The 16,350-nt window shown below is 46.9% G+C and overlaps 1 protein-coding gene and 1 long non-coding RNA gene across 2 annotated transcripts in view; one reads left to right on the top strand and one right to left on the bottom strand.

The window, feature by feature from the left end:
• The window catches only part of LOC145528372 (uncharacterized), a 32,773-nt gene extending 29,134 nt beyond the window's left edge, over positions 1–3,639 (bottom strand). The window contains exon 1 of the long non-coding RNA XR_014070347.1: positions 2,725–3,639. This is a non-coding gene — a long non-coding RNA (uncharacterized LOC145528372). The remainder of the gene's footprint in view (positions 1–2,724) is intronic.
• Positions 3,640–3,767: 128 nt separating this feature from the next.
• Positions 3,768–16,350, top strand: part of OTUD7A (OTU deubiquitinase 7A) — a 336,026-nt gene continuing 323,443 nt past the window's right edge. The window contains exon 1 of the mRNA XM_081546684.1: positions 3,768–3,974. The gene's annotated coding sequence lies outside the window, so the exon portion shown is untranslated. The remainder of the gene's footprint in view (positions 3,975–16,350) is intronic.

Here is a 16,350-nt window from a genome sequence, read left to right as displayed (position 1 = left end):
GATCCTCTGTCCATAGGATTCTCCAGGGAAGTATACTGAAATGGATTCCCATGCTCTTCTCCAGGAGATGTTTCCCACCCAGGGATCGAACCTGCGCCTCTTAGTCTCCTGCATTGGCAGGATGGTTCTTTACCACTTGCACCACCAAATTCAGTTCAGCTCAGTTCAGTCACTCAGTCGTGTCCGACTCTTTGCGACCCCATGAACCACAGCACGCCAGGCCTCCCTGTCCATCACCAACTCCTGGAGTCCACCCAAACCCATGTCCATTGAGTCGGTGATGCCATACAACCATCTCATCCTCTGTCGTCCCCTTCTCCTCCTGCCCTCAATCTTTCCCAGCATCAGGGTCTTGTTAAATGAGTCAACTCTTTGCATCAGGTGGCCAAAGTATTAGAGTTTCAGCTTCAACATCAGTCCTTCCAATGAACACCCAGGACTGATCTCCTTTAGGATGGACTGGTTGGATCTCCTTGCAGTCCAACGGAGTCTCAAGAGTCTTCTCCAACACTACAGTTCAAAAGCATCAATTCTTCAGCGCTCAGCTTTCTTTATAGTCCAACTCTCACATCCATACATGACCATTGGAAAAACCATAGCCTTGACTAGATGGACCTCTGTTGACAAAGTAATGTCTCTGCTTTTTAGTATGCTGTCTAGGTTGGTCATAACTTTCCTTCCAAGGAGTAAGCGTCTTTTCATTTCATTGCTGCAATCACCAACTGCAGTGATTTTGGAGCCCAGAAAAATAAAGTCAGCCACTGTTTCCATTGTTTGCCCATCTATCTGCCATGAAGTGATGGGACCGGATGCCATCATCTTAGTTTTCTGAATGTTGAGCTTTAAGTCAACTTTTTCACTCTCCTCTTTCACTTTCATCAAGAGGGTCTTTAGTTCTTCTTCACTTTCTGCCATAATGGTGGTTCTATCCAATATATTCAAAGAACTCTTAAAGCTCAACAATAAGAAAAATAATTTAAAAATTGGCAAAAGATATGAACAAATGTGTCACCAAAGAAGATAAACCAGTAGCAAATAAGCAAGTGAAACAATGCCACACATTATTTTTCATTAGAGAACTGAAAACTAAAGCAACAATTAAATCCCTTCACACCTATGAGAATGCCTAATATACAGTAAATATCAAGTGTTGGCAAGGATGCAGGTAAGTGGGACTCTCATATATTGCTGGTGGTTATAGAAATGGTATAAACACTCCGGAAAACTCTTTTTAGGGTTCCTATAATGGGGTGCCATAAGACCTAGCATTAGTACTCCAAGGTATTTACCCAACTAATTTGAGACCTTGTCCATGTAAAACTCTGCATGCAACTCTTTGTGTCAATAGAACACTTATTTACAGTCACTCCAAACTGAAAACCTTCAGTGGATGAATAAACCAAAAAACATACAAATGCAGATGGTGACTGTAGCCATGAAATTAAAAGACACTTGCTCCTTAGAAGAAAAGCTATGACAAATCTACAGAGCATTTTAAAAAGCAGAGACATCACTTTGCTGACAGAGGTCTGCATAGTCAAAGCTATGTTTTTTTCAGTAGTCATGTATGGAAGTGAGAATTGATACATAAAGAAGGCTGAGCACCAAAGAATTAATGCTTTAGAATTGTGGTACTGGAGAATTCTCTAGAGAGTCCCCTGGACAGCAAGGAGATCTACCAGTCAACCCTAAAGGAAATCAACCCTGAATATTCATTGGAAGGACTGATGTTGAAGCCAAAGCTCCAATACTTCAGCCACGCGATGTGAAGAGTCAACTCACTGGAAAAGACCCTGATGCTGAGAAAGATTGAAAGCAAAAGAAAAAGGAGGCAGCAGAGGATGAGATGGTTAGATAGCATCACTGACTCAATGGACATGAATTTGAGCAATCTCAGGGAGATAGTGGAGGACAGAGGAGTCTGGCGTGCTACAGCCCACGGGATCACAAAGAGTCAGACAGAACTTGGCAACTGAACAACAACAATACCCAATAATAAAAAGAACTATTGATAAACGTGGGTGAATCTCAAAGGCATGATGATGAATGAATAAAGTCAGTTATAAAATGCTGCATGTTGCATAATTCTGTGTGTATCACATTCTTGAAAAGACAAGCTACAGCAATGGAGACAATGCAGAATATATCAGTGGTTGCCATATGTCTGAACATATTAGGATTTGGGAAGGGCATGGCTATAGAACAGCAACAAGTGGGAGTTCTCGGGGTTATGTATCTTAATTGTGATGGTGGTTACAGTAATCCAAACTTACAGGGCTGTATATCCAAAACATCCATTTTACTGTATTTAATAAGTCAAATAAACTAACAAAATGATATATATTTAGTAATTCACATATATACATATATACATATATGGTGTATATATAAAACTCCCTGGTATAGGTACACCTCCCTGGTGTAGGAAATGGCAACCCACTTCAGTACTCTTGCCTGTAAAATTCTATAGGCAGAGGAACCTGTTGGGCTACAGTCCATGGAGTCTGCTGCGACTGAGCATATATATAACGCTTAAAAGCAAGCGAGAAATTCTAAACTAAGAGTGAAAGGATTACTAAGAGTGAAAGGATTGTCAAGAAATGCATGAGAATAGTACTTCTTATCCTTCAGTCACTCAGCTGAGTCTGATTCTGCAACCCCATGGATTGCTGCACGCCAGGTTTCCCTGTCCTTCACTATCTCCTGGAGTTTGCTCAAACTCACCTTCATTGAGTCAGTGATGCTATCCAAACATCTCATCCTCTGTCACCCCTTCTCCTCCTGCCCTCAATCTTTCCCAGCATCAGGGTCTTTTCCAGTGAGTCAGCTCTTTGCATCAGGTGGCCAAAGTTTTGAAGCTTCAGTTTCAGCCTCACTCCTTCCAAGGCATGTTCAGGATTCCTTTGGGATTAACTGGTTTGATCTCCTTGCAGTCCAAGGGACTCTCAAGAGTCTTCTCCAACACGACGGTTCCAAAGCATCAATTCTTCGGCCTTCTTTATGGTCCAACTCTCACATCTTGAACGAGAATACTGGAAAAACCAGGACCTTTGTCGGCAAAGTAATGTCTCTAGTACTAGTAACCTTTAACATATGGTATTATTTGGAAGAAACAGGCGTAGCTACATTGAGAGAGTGATACGAAAGTGGGCAGTAAGCTGTGGGCCCGCCTTGGCATCAGAGAAAGGAACAGTTCCAAGTCGTGGTGTGAAAATACTTTTAAGAGGAAGGTAAGAAATGGAGAAAGGTCAGAATATCGGTTTAAGAGGCTAAGGGAGCAACTTCAGATGAGATGTGATGCACTGGCCCCAAAGCAGGGCTTGGCAGAAGAGCCGCGACAGGATGGATGGGAGAAAGTTTGAGATCCTGAGAAAGAAAGTGTGAGCAGAAAGCAAGAAACGATAAAGGTGGGCGCAGACAGTGCGAGGCAGGCAGACAGGCAAAGGCAGGTTATTTCAGCAGTGCCTTTTGCCGTTTCTGAGGCAGGTACCAAGGGGCACCTGGAAGAGCAAGCGCAGGAGCCTGGGAAGGCGGGCGCCGGAACGCCCGCGAGGGCTGTCCGGTGCTCTCCCTGGAGACCGGGTCTCTGCGCGGGTGGCGGCTGCGAGCACGCGCGCTCGGAGCCGGCGGGGCGGGGGCGGGGCGGAGGTGGGGCGCGCGCATGTCCTCGCGGGGCGAGAGAGAGGCGCGGCAGAGGCCGGTGACGTCAGGGGGCGCGCGCGGCCGCGGGCGGAGCTGAGAGGCGGGCGCAGCGCGCGGCCGCGGGCGGAGCGGAGGGGCGCGAGGGGCGGAGCAGAGCGCGGGAGGAGGCGGGGGAGGAGAGGCCCCCGCACCGCGAGCGGCAGCTGGGGAGGGGGCCGCGGAGCCGGAGCGCGAGAAACAGCTGATCCGGTTTTCCTTAAAGCCGGAGAAAATGGAAGTCGGGTAGCAGCTACTGCGGCGCTGCGGGCTGACTGAGCGGAGCGGCGCGGCAGGTGAGACGGCGCTGGCCGCAGTGCTGCCGGCGGCGGTGGGGCCGGGGCGGCGGGCCCGGCAGGTGCGCTATGCGTCCCAGTGCTGCGTTGGGTGCCTCCGCAGCTTCGTGGCAGAGCAGGTGGGCGCAGAGGCCGGGCGGCCCCGGGTCTGGGGCGCGGGGGTCGCGGGCACAGCGTGGGGCTCGCCGGCGCGTCTGCATTGCGGGCTCGGCTCCGGACCCCGCGGGCGACTCGGCCACCGGCCCTGGCCCGACGCGGCGCGCGACTCCGGGCAGGGTGCGGCGCTCCCGCTGGGTCGCGGACGGTGTCTCCTTCGGGCCCCGGAGCCGTCTGCACTGGAACGTGATGACGGGCTCGGGGACACCGGCTCCTAGGTCCATTGGGCGCACTGGGTTCCCGGGGCGCCGGCGGACTCCCGGGCACGGCCCGGCAGCATCGCGTGAGGCCGACGGCCGGATGCCCGGGCCGTGGCTGCGTGGGCCACCGCGGCCCGGTGCGCCGCTCGCTTGTTCCTCTGGGTCTGGCTGGACAGCGGGCGAACGGCTAATGCAATTTGGCTGTGAACCTGGAGGCCTTCCCTGGTATCTTTTCACTGGAGGGGGTAAAATCGCATTTGCTGTGCTTTAAGTGCTCCTTTAAATTCGGGAGATGTCAGTGATGTCATCATTAACAAAAACTTTCCTTCATTGGACACAACCACCCAAGTGCACCCTCCTCCAGTGCAGCTATTGCAGCCTTTTGAGAATCTTTGCTACAGAATAGATTTGTCTCTGCTCTGTGAACCCACCAACCTTACACAGGTGAAAACGGTTTTCAATTTTATTTCTTGGCTTGAGAATGAATAGATTGAAGAGAGGCTGAAGGGAAACTTGTTAGATCCTCACAGAACCGGGAATCACTTCATCCATATCACAAGCATCCAGGGGAAAGTCACGCATGACACTTACGTGGCTATTGCCTGGCTTTATCTTTATAACTGAAAGTGAGCCATGAGATGAGAAAAATTAAAAGACATTATATTTGAGGTGGCAGATGATGCATTCAGGAAAGGTAGACAGTGTGGCCTAGATCTTCACAGGCCTTGATTGCTTCAGGAGAATCTGCAGGTCTTCTAGCTCTCCATCACCACCTCCTCCAGTACTCCCCACCATGATGGGCCTGGGAGCAGTCTGCTCTGGAGAAAGGGGTGACAGCTTCTCTGGGGCCCTCCCTGCCTTTCCTGTAGCAGCTGTGTGACCCACCAGCCTCCAAGGCTAGTTTAACACCTGAAGAGAGTTGAGAGAGTGCAGAGGCTGGGACTTAACCTGCATGGCACACAAAGTTCTGGGGAAATTTCTCCCCATAAATGGGAGCAGCGTGCCAGCATTATTGTGTGTGTGAGTGTTCCATTAGTACAGACTGTGATGGGAACAGAAGTAAGCAAGTTCTCAATACAGTCTGCACTTCTACCAAAGCCTATCATATTGAAAGGATTTTCAGTGAGGGACAAAAACATTGACATTTGTGTATTTAATAATTAATGACTTCCTAATTGGTGCAAAGAAGCATACCTTAAATTATTAGTGTGATCATATTGAGTCTGTAAGGAATTCAGTACAACAGGCCATGCAAAAGTTTGAGTCTGGTCAAAAGGGTAAGCTTTCAGAAACCCTGGATTGGTGGGAAGAAAACTGGAAATAGAGCTTCACCTTAGGCTTTGGCATTCAGGGTGGCAGTGGATGGAAACCATTGCATTATGGAGTCTTGCCTCTTGTGGGTCTCAGCCTGGGTCCTGTGTGGAGGCCCCCAGCCCTGGTGGAGGCTAGCGCAAAAGTTGCGGGAAAGCTGAATTGTCTGTTCCCATCTGTGGAGGAGAATGGCATGTCCGTCTGAAGCAGCCATGTGTGTGTGGCTTGTCACCTCCTAAAGGTGCCAGATTTATTCACAGTGGCAAGGCTGCCTGAGACAGGAAGACTTAGAGCAGAATTGACTCCAAATATATGTCTTTTCGGCAACTTTGCCCCCGCTGCATATGGTTATTTTAGAAATTGACCTTCTAAGTCATTGCTGAGATTTTTTTCTGTAATTGAAGTAGCCTCAAGTGTGTGAAAATTGCTTTTAAGTCTCTGAGCTATGAACTCTTTAGAAATTGAGTCTGTGAAACCACTCTGGCCATATATCCTTTTTTTTTTCCCACCTGTAGACTTGTGAAAGTATTCATTGTGATTTTTTTTTTTTTTAATTTAACTCACTCTAGTACTTTTGATAATACAAAGCAAATGTTTTCACTAAAGCTTGAAATATTAGCCACTGGTTTCCTAAACATTTCAAAATCTCACACTTTAAAGCCTCTTCATGCCCCTTTCATGCTTAGAGTATCACATCCGATTCTAAGAAGCCAAGATTGCCTTGGCTTTTCTTCTTGTTCCCTTTGGATGTTAAGGTCATTTAATTCTTGTCTTAGGCCCAGAAGATAAAGGCTGAGTCAGCTCCCGAGGGGCCAGCAGGGGGCGTGCTAAATGCATCTTGGCGGGCCTCTACCTGAGCCACCTTGGAAAGGATAGAGGATCCCCAAACTAGGGATGTGCACCTGTGAGCCCCACATCTCTGTGTGCCTATCGCCCAAGGGATGAACACTGAAGGAAGGATATGCTTTAAATAGCCAGAGGTTTCAGCTTCTAGAATAGGTCTCCCTCCATGGGGCAGCTTTAATGGTTCCGTGTCTTTGGAGAGTGATGGTTGGTCCCAGTCAGAAGATTCAGTGCCTCCTCAGATAGCAGAAGGGAGAGTGTTGGCTTGGAGAGGAGCGACTTGGCCTCACAGAAATCCCTGCCTACATCTTGGTCCTGAAGAGGGCATGATGGTGCCAACCAGGACAGCCAGTGGACGTGTCTCCCATCCCCCAACAATGTTTTCTCTTGGGTTTGACAACTATTGACTTAAACCCCAGGACTCTGTGTCAGTAGCTCCTCTTGGGGGGTTTATTTGCTAGCCTTGCCAACATTATTGGCTCAGGGTTTCTCAGATGAAGAAAAGCAAATGTTTAATCCCTGCATGTGTTTTTACCTGAAGAAAATGAAAATGGGAGAAAAGAGGCAACTGTGCTTTTCACTTAAATGTGCTTAATCTGATTTTAAATGTGTGCCATGTTATTTACCAGAAAGTTCCTGGTGGATCTGGAGAGGCGAGCTCCTGCTAGGAGGGTCGTCTTGCCAAGCTGAGAGGGTTGTGTCCCAAAGCTTGGATGACCAGCAAGGTTTCTAGTTATGGTGTTCTCCCCAGGTTCCTTGTAGAGCCCAGATGCTGAAGGGAGAAATCACACCTTGAAGGGAATAGGTCTTTTACTGGACACCTATCCAAATGCTATGACTGGATAATTCTTTATACTTCTTATTCTGTCAAAATGCTTGTAGAATTGAACTGTTGATTTTAGAGTGGTAAAAGGAAAATGTTTTCCAGCTTTGTGCTTCTCTTAGAGCACTTTAAATGGCTACCGAGGAAGTGCCATTCAATTAAAGACAGGTGGCACCTGACTCTTTTGGAAGCTGTCCATCCCTGAGGACGACCACACAGGATATCCTACTCTAGAGGGAATCCTGAGATCCACAGGCTTTTAAAAGGAAGCAAAACATGCTGGTTCCTCTTTATGGTGTATCTAATTTGAAAATATTTTACCCTTGGAAACTTGGAAGCAGGGTTTCCTTTGCCCTTGGTAGATTGGTGCATCCCCCAAGCAGTCTGTGTGTCAGACCAAGAAGAAGATGACTTGAACACAGATGTGACAGAGCCGGTCAGGCAGAAGCTGCCCTCTTGCTTTGGGGATGAAGCTCCTCGCCACTTATAGCAACAGAATGGGTACATGGGTTGAAAACAACTCATTAAAATTCTGAAAATGAGAGATTGATGCTGTCATTTTTACCTGCCCATGTTGAGGAGGTGTGTTTAGCTGGCTGGTTTACACATGGTATTTTGGAGCGGGGAGTGTGTGGGCTGTGGTCAAGACAGGGATTAGGAGAGAGTAGACCTTACTTTTCCTTCTGCATTAACCACAACCCACCACCCTGAATGATACATGGCCCTGTCATGCTCTAGGCCACTCATGAGAAAAGGAGAAAGTTAACCTCCCATGTCTCTAAGGCCTTATCTAGTGAAGCTGCAAGATTCCACAAACCTCTAGCGCTGGCTATCAGATTTCTGCTATCCACCATCTGACATTCTAAGAAGTCAAATATACATTCATGCCAATGCAAGTTCTAGATACATCTCTCTTGCAGATAGGGTTAAAGTAAACTCATCTTCTGGGTTTGAAGGATCTCACCTTTCTCCTTGCAAGGAAATATTTTTTGTTTGAGCTTAGTTTATCCTTCCATAGTTTTCCTTATAAATGTGATGGATATTTGATGTCTGAGTGAATATGCATGCATAAAATGCAGTATAACTTTTACAAAATACAAAGGGAGACCTCTGAAATTCTTTTTCTTTTCTGCTCAGTGTTTCATTCAATTGTTTTATTAGATAAACAGTTTCTCACGATGCTAGGGATTGGTGTGAATGGACTACTCACCCATCCCTCCGTGAGATTCAGTCTCTCAGTTGCTGAGATGAGTGTAGGAGCAGATGTCCTGGTGTTGCCCCTGCCAACTTGAGCCTTGCTACTGCTGCGAAGGCCCCCCAGCTCTGCTGCCCCTGAGGCTGACACACCCATGGTTTACCCAGATCATCTCTGTGGTTCCATTTTAGAAGTTGCCTATGATGTGGGGCTTCCCAGATACTAGAGTATGCTCAGGGCTGGCCTGGCAGGACTATGGAAGAGACCCCACGATGGACCACATCCTGGGATGTGATGTGCCTTCTGCCTCGAAGGCTACCCTAACCCGCAAGACTGAGTCAGTAGTACCCTTTCATCTTGGGGGTCCAAAGACCATGGTTCCAATTCATGTCCCCACACTTCTTGTAATGATGATTTGAAGCTTTGAGACTATATATATTGTCAAAATATGAGGCAACACATTTGCATGTGTAATTTTTCATGCCTTAAAAGGAATTGTCCAGCATCGGAGATATATATTGTTCACTTTTTCTTTTTATTTGTTAATTGAAATATAGTTAACTTACAATGTTATGTTAATTACTGCTGTACAGCAAAGTGATTCAATTATATATATATATGTACATACGTATATATACATTCTTTTTTATATTCTTTCTCCATTATGGTTTATCATAGGATATTGAATATAGCTCCCTCTGCTATGCAGTAGGACCTTATTGTTTATCCAGGCTATATATAATGGTTTGCATCTGTTAACTTCTGCCTCCCAACTCATTCATCCCCCAACCCCCTTCCCCTTGGCAACCATCAGTCTGTTCTCTATTTCTGTGATTCCATTTCTGTTTCATAGATAGGTTCATTTGTATCATATCTTAGATTCCATGTATAAGTGATATCATATGGTATTTGTCTGTCTTTATGACTTATGATAATCTCTAGTTGCACACTTTTTCTTCTTAAAATGGAGTATGTTTTGCCAGTCTTTTAAATAATATCATGCTATCTCTTGAAAGAATCATCCCTGAATAGAAAAAAAGATAGAAGAGTTGCCAGCTGACTTGGACAATGTGACAAGCTGTGTGACCTTGGGCACAGTCCCAAGTGGCCCCCCAAGAGGAGAATCTCTCCTCTGGTTTTATGTAGGTTTGGGCAGAGAAACAGATGAGAGAGTATGCAGTGAGTCCTTCAATTCTAAAGAGATCAATCATTCCAATAAAAGAAAGTAGGAGGCAGCGTGCCCATCTCATTCACCACGAGCCCATTGCTCTCCCTTGTCAGTGTTGTCAGTTGGTGGATTTACAGTTTACACTTGTAACTCAAGTCCTAGCTTCAGTGAACTTGCTTTTAACTTTTTTTGTAGAGGAATGAGAAGGCATGGGTAAGAAGAATGGAGGACCTTCTTTGGCTTAGTGATTCTTGTCGTTTATCTGGAATTGTCAGCCAGTTCTGTTAAAACAGGCTAAAGGAAGTTCCTCCAAGTCAGGTAGACTACAGACCTCTTGAGAGTTGGGCTGCATCTCCTACCTCTAGCAGGCCCCTCAGTCTCATCAGATGGATTGTTACAGAACACACTTTCTTTTTTTTTTTTATAAATTTATTTATTTTAGTTGGGGGCTAATTACTTTACAATATTGTAATAGTTTTTGCCATACATTGACATGAATCAGCCATGGGTCTACATGTGTTCCCCCTCCTGGACCCCCCATCCACCTCCCCCCCATCCCATCCCTCCGGGTCATCCCATTGCCCCGGCCCCGAGCCCCCGTCTCATGCATCGAACATGGAATGGTGTTCTGCCTCACATATGACAATATACATGTTTCAATGCTATTCTCCCAGAACGTCCCACCCTCACCTTCTCCCTCTTGGAGTTGATGGAAGATTAGGACAACTCGTGGGTGGAAAGAAAGGAAGGAGAAAAGCATTCCAGAGAAGGGGTCCTGCCAGTCCCATGTCTGTGAGGGGCAGTGACCATGGCCTGAGGCCCCACCAGCATGGCTGGTCTTGGCATTTACCCTTGGGGGAAGTGTGTGGCTAAGCTCTGTGTCTGCACTGCTCTCCTCACCCTGAAAGAGCCCCCTGGCAGGGCTGGCTGCTGTTCTTGGAGCAGGTCTCTGGCCTCTGAGACCAAGAGGCATCCTCTTGTCATTGGTGTTGAATGTGGTGCAGGGCAGAGAAGTCTCTGTGGCTCCTGAGGGACAACGCAGGCCCCCGTGGGAGGAAGTGGCTCTTTTGCAAGCCCTGTCACTTGCTAGGTCACGTGAAAGCTCTGTGGCTGTTTCACTTGGCACTGTGGCTGCATAATTATTGGTAGGCAAATTGAACGGCCGCACTGGATCTCTTGGGAGCCTGTGGCCTGGACTTGCAGGAATGGGTTGCACTTCGTGTCCACGTCTCTTGATTATTTCATTTGTAAAGTCTGTCTGGTCTGAGGTGCCGACTGTGAACTAGGCCCTCAGGGCCCCCTGGTTCTACGTGGCCGGCAGACTCTGGCTTGTCAGGCCTGGCATGTGTGGGCAACCTCCATCTCCCCTGGGTCATCTGCCCGCACTGCCCATGACTGATAGCGTTTCCTAAGGTTTCTTCCACCCAACTCCACTTATCCCATGAACAGTTTGAAGGGCCCTGTGTTCAGAAAGACATTGTCTCATAGGGTACGTTAGGCTTCTGGGGTTTGGGAGGGGTGATACAGGCAAGAAATTCCATTGCTTCAAGTTAGAGGTTTGTTAGAAGACACTGTGCTGCTGCATTTAAATTAGGAGATACTGTGGAGGTTGCAAACACCACAGTAAAGCAAAACACATGAAGCTTTTTGGTTCCCAGTGGATATAAAAGTTACATTTATACCACCATGCTATTGTCTATTAAGTGTACAATAGCATTATGTCTAAATATATATCTATATATTCACCCCTTAATTTAAAAAAACTCTATGACTAAAAAAAATGCAAGCTATCATCTGACAATACAGGGTTGCCACAAACCTTTAGTTGGGTAAAAAAAAAAATGCAGTATCTATGAAGTGCAGTCAAGCGAAGCAATGAAAGGAGGTCTGCCTGTACTAGACTGTGGGGTGACTGGAGGGCCAGCTGGGAAACGTGGCCATGGAGGAGAGTCTGTGTGACCCTTGCAGGTCAAGGCCAGGCCTGCTGGGGGAGACTCCCAGCCTCTGGACCAGGCCCCATCTTGGGCATCTCTCTAGTCCTCCGTTTCACAGGTGAGGTGGAGAGAGGTAGCTGCTTGACCTCTGATACCTCATTCAAGTCCATGATTCTGTGCCCGGTAATCCCCTGCTTCTCTCCTGGCGGTGACTAATCAGGGGAAAGAAAGGCCCACTCATTGCTGGGAGAGAACAGCTAGGGAAAATTAGGCATCTCTTAAGAATGTTTGTATCCGTTTCTTGTGCTGAGGAGAATACAGAGCATTTGAAGAAGGATTTATAGTTAGAAATGGGCTGTGTGGTCAGCATCCCTCCTTCTGACTGTGAGGCTCTGAGGAGAAGGCTGTGCCCTAGCCTGTTCAGTATAGGCTCTCCACGCATGTTTATGAAATGCATTCACTAGTCCTGTGGGAATTAAACTTAGAAATTTAATTATTCTTTCTAGAATTGTTTAGCTCCCATGAGTTCAAAAGCATTAGAGTTAAGAATGCGGCTCATGTCAAACTTGACACATTTTCAATCTTGAGCCCCCCAGTTTGGCAGTGAGCAAAAAAACAGACAAACAGCAAGTGATTTACCTATTCACCATGATGTGGCATGCTGCAGAGTGTCAGTCTCCGGGGAGGTATAGTTCTATCTTTTCCATGTATGTGTCACAGACACTGTATGCAGTCTTAGGGAATATTAGCTACTCTACTTGATAAGGAAAATAATTGCATTCCTGATTTCTTTTAAAATTGGACTATAATTGCCTTACAATGTTGTGTTAGTTTGCACTCCAGATTTTGAAAAACCCTCCTCCCCACCTCCCTTTACCTGTCTGGGGTGCGGAGGGCCTTAAAGAAAGCAGCAGTCCGCACCATCCATGTGGCTCAGCCTGGGAAGTGGGTGGGACCCCAAGGTTAGTACTTCCTCTGGGACTCCCTCCACATACTGACAAATATTCTGCCCTCTCTGGCCCCCTGAGCAGCACTGCCCTCTTGCTCCCTGCCACACCTCTCTCCTGGGCTTGTCCCCCTGCTCTGGAGAGCCTCCAGGGGGCTGCCGGTGCCCCCAAACCTCGCCCCTGAGCAAGATTCCTTACTACCCACCTCCCTTTATTTCAGTTTGGCAAGAGGATAAGATCTACCCAACTTCTCGTAACAGAACCATGACACCATAATGGACAAGCCTGTCCCCATGATATTGAGTGGGAAAATGATGCTTTCTGGATAAAGTATGCTAGGATTTTTTTTCTTTTAAGTAATTAATACGACTTCTCTGTCACTGTCCTCTCTTGGTGTTCTCTTGCCTGCAAAAGTTGTCCAAGAAGGAACCACTGTACCCATGATGATAAAGTGGAGGTTCATGATTCAACACTGCAGCCTTAGTGTGAAACAGCCCTTTATGAGGGTGGAAGGCTGGTGGCCCCACCCCTCTCTTCCCACACCCCGAGTGAGGCCAGGTGTGGGGCCCTGAGGATGGGCATTACTGAGAACAGGCTTGTGATCAAGTAGTAACCTCTGTGGTAAGATTATGCCCAGGGCACTAGAAAGTCTAGTGTTTGAGAGTGTGTCTGGTGGTTCAGATGGTAAAGAATCCACCTGCAATGCTGGAGACCTGAGTTCAATCCCTGGGTGGGGAAGATCCCCTGGAGAAGGGAACAGCTACCCACTCCAGTATTCTGGCCTAGAGAATTCCATGGACAAAGGAGCCTGGCAGGCTACAATCCATGGAGTTGCAAAGAATCGGACATGACTGACTACTTTCACTTCCCTTTTACTTGGAGCAGTCTGGAGACCAGACCCCTCCCCACCAGCCCCAAAGTGTACCTTCTTCCCTTAAACTAACCCTAACAGAGAGGAGAAGAAGCAGAGACATTTTCCGATCAGGAGAGGGTATTGGCCATCCACTCCCCATCGTGATGAAACAACCTGTCTAAATGCTTAGAGCTGCCAAGCCTGCAGCAGGGAGGACTGGGTTCCTCATGTTCCTCCCACCAGTTCTTTGTGTTGCCCAAGAGATGGGCAGTGACATTTTGTCCTGGGTTCCTGGTGGCATCCATGGACCAGTGGGCAAAGGCATGAGAAAGCACTTTTGACATAGACATCTGGGTGCCCCAACAACAGACTTCCTCTGAGGGTCCTGGATACTGGCCTGGGCTGAGCATGAGTGACATAAGGAAAACTGGGGCACTGCATGATCACTGGGGCAGCTATCAGGCTGGAGGGGAGGTCACACCCACAACCTCCCCTGTGGACTCTCTGAAAAGCAGAATATGTTGGGGACAGAGGACCCCATGGGAGTGGCTGGACAGAGCAAGTGCAAGACCATAGGGTGGTCAGAGTAGGGATCTGATCTAGATCCGCACCACTCAGTGCTCTGAGCATGGGGGTCCATCCAGCAGACACTCACCGGCTAACCTGGGTCAGGCACTTGGAAACACGCAGGGAACTGGGGCAAACACAACCCCTGGGGAGGATGTGGCACAGCACCAGGGAATGGGCACTCAGCCTCATGCCTGCTGGGTCCCACAGAAAAGTCCCATAGCCTGACCACAGCTGAGCTCTCCTGTGTGCAGCCTGTGGGTTATCACATTTTTAGTCTTTTGGTCTATATAAAATGTACTCATCTAATTTAATTTAATTTAATAATGAAGGATTTGCTGAATTTAAGCTCATTGTCTTCTATCTTGGAGTTCCTAGCATGTCTCTTCCCTGGGCTGGTGGGCCAGCCTATAGTAACCACATAGTCCTAGAGTATGCAGTGGCCGGCCCATCACAGGACTTCTCCCTTATGTTTCCGGGGTGATCTCTCTCTGATCTTGACACAAGCACCTGTCCACCAGCCTCTGTGGTCCTCACAACAACCCAGCGAGGTACCTGGGCTGGCCCTTGAGCTGGAAGGAGTGTCCCTCTATCCACACCCTGCCGTATGGGTTAGGCGGGTGCTCAGAAAGAAGAATTAATTAGGGAGAAGCTGTAGTCTCCATTCATTCCTTGTAAACTTAGGGGGAAACTCTGGAATGTGTTTGCCAGCTGCCATAAGTGGTATCAGCTCAGTTCTGCTCTGAAAGATGACTGAAGTGCATGCCCCACCCCCGCCCCGCCTTCTTTCCTCACCCTCCCATTCCTCCTGTCTCATTATTTATGTTTCCATTCCTTCCATGGTCTAGACACATACTATTTGCCCTTTCATAGTTAACCTCAGTTTCTAGTTACCTGGTCTTTGTGCTACGTTTAGATGGATTCCAGGATCACACAATACTGCTCCTTTATTAGTAATTCTAGAGGAATTATCAGGGCCTACCTGGTCTTTGTGCTATGTTTAGATGGATTCCAGGATCACACAATACTGGTCCTTTATTAGTAATTCTAGAGGAATTATCAGGGCCTTTCTTTCAATTCCTCTTTCAGTTGTTGACGTTCATTGTAGAGTTTGTGGGTTGTGATCCCCCATTCTCTTCTTAAATGGCTCACGACCCTCAGTGGAGAATTTTTGCAAGCTCCAAAATATCTCTTGCATGAGTATAAAACTCTTGAGTCCCACCTTCCCTTTAAAACTTTATGGAAATATTTCTGTCTTTTAGCATTGAGGATTATTGTTAAGATATTTGAGCTCAGCCTGTCTTTTGCCTGGATGTTCATTTGATTCTTTTGATTTATTAACTTCTCCAGGCTATTTCTGTATGTTCATCTTTCTGTATCACTTTTTTTAAAAAACTGTGCACAGTATATCCCATCATCTGACAGAGACACGTCATTTTATCTGTGTAGTGTTTCTTCTGTGTCTTATATATGTCATCTCTTTGACAAACTCGGTATTTCACATACTTTGCCATTTCATTTGCTTGTGTCTTTGGTTGGTTGATTGTGTTTATTCTGTTTTTTTAATGACTTCTAACGTGCTCATCATTCCTACCCCATTTATTTTCTTTTTCTCCATTTCTTTCCCAAGCTCTTGTCTTTCTGTTGGTTAATAGTTTCTTCTTTGATTTTTAAACATCTTTTTAGGAGAGTACAGTCGGTAGGATAAAGGCCCCTCGAAGATACAATATCCCAATCTCCAGAATCTGTGACTATATTCGGAGAACTGGAATTGGAAAAGTAAAATTGAATATGGAGTGAAGGTTGCTAACTGTCTGACGTCAAAGTAGTGTGATTATCCTGGATTATCCTAAGTGGGCCCAGTGTAGTCAGAGGGTACGTGAAAAGGGGAGATGGAGGACCAGAGAGGCATCAGCGCAAGAAAGACCAGTCCTGATGTTGTTGGCCACATGAAGCCATGATCCAATGCATGTGTGTGGCCTCTAGACTGGATACAGCAAGGAAAACGGGGCTTCCTGCAGTGGCTGGAGTCATGATCCCCCAATGACGTTCATGTCCCAACCTCCAGAACCTGGGAATATGTTCATTTATTTGGAAAAGGAGACTTTGCAGATGTAATTATTATTATTTTTAATTAAATTAAGAATCTTGAGTTGGGGAGATTGGCCTGATTTTTCCAGGTGGGCCTGAATAACCCCAAAGGAGGCAGGAGGAGCAAAGTCATAGCAGACCTGAAGATGGATTCAGAGGTCAGGGATGCAGTTTCTGGAAGGGGAACACCAGCCAAGGAATGGGAGCAGCCCCTGGAAACTGTGCAAGGTAGGGCACCTTCTCCCCTGGAGCCTCCAGAAAGAACACTGTCCTGCAATACCTTGGCTT

This window comes from Giraffa tippelskirchi, chromosome 12 (assembly GCF_054371585.1).
Source record: "Giraffa tippelskirchi isolate mGirTip1 chromosome 12, T2T-mGirTip1v1.2.pri, whole genome shotgun sequence".
Classification (NCBI taxonomy): domain Eukaryota; kingdom Metazoa; phylum Chordata; class Mammalia; order Artiodactyla; family Giraffidae; genus Giraffa; species Giraffa tippelskirchi.
The sequence above is the reverse complement of the archived record's forward strand: the minus strand, read 5'-3'. Positions and strand labels throughout refer to the sequence as shown.